We start from the raw sequence: 330 nt of genomic DNA, 5'->3' as shown, positions 1-330 counted from the left end.
CTTCGGCCAGCTCGTCACAAAGCACCGGCCGCCTCACCACCACTAGCGTCCCGCACGCTCAGAACACACACGGGAGTCTCTTCATCTCATCACAGTATCGTCGACGTGCGTCCCTCCTCGCCGCCCACGCCCTCCGCGCCAGGACAGACTGCCAAGCGCCCCGAGTGAGTCCTCTCCTGCCAGCGCCCCGAGTGACTCCCCTCTGTCAGCGTAGTACGAGCGCCCGTCCGCCCGCGACTGGATAGGCGAGCACGAGTGGCCGCGAGAATGGGTGGGGGAGGACGCGGAGGCGAAGGGTGTAAGGCGATCCGCGCGCGCGTGAGAAAGAGA

General features: G+C 67.0%; 1 protein-coding gene across 1 annotated transcript in view; it reads right to left on the bottom strand.

Moving 5' to 3' along the window:
* The window catches only part of LOC119593010 (protein scarlet-like), a gene marked incomplete in the record, with an annotated part of 20,218 nt that extends 19,981 nt beyond the window's left edge, over nucleotides 1-237 (bottom strand). The window contains 1 exon segment of the mRNA XM_037941903.1: nucleotides 1-237.
* Between the last annotated feature and the right edge of the window lie 93 nt (nucleotides 238-330).

This window comes from Penaeus monodon, chromosome 31 (assembly GCF_015228065.2).
Source record: "Penaeus monodon isolate SGIC_2016 chromosome 31, NSTDA_Pmon_1, whole genome shotgun sequence".
Lineage (NCBI taxonomy): Eukaryota > Metazoa > Arthropoda > Malacostraca > Decapoda > Penaeidae > Penaeus > Penaeus monodon.
This window is presented reverse-complemented; position numbering and strand designations above follow the sequence as displayed.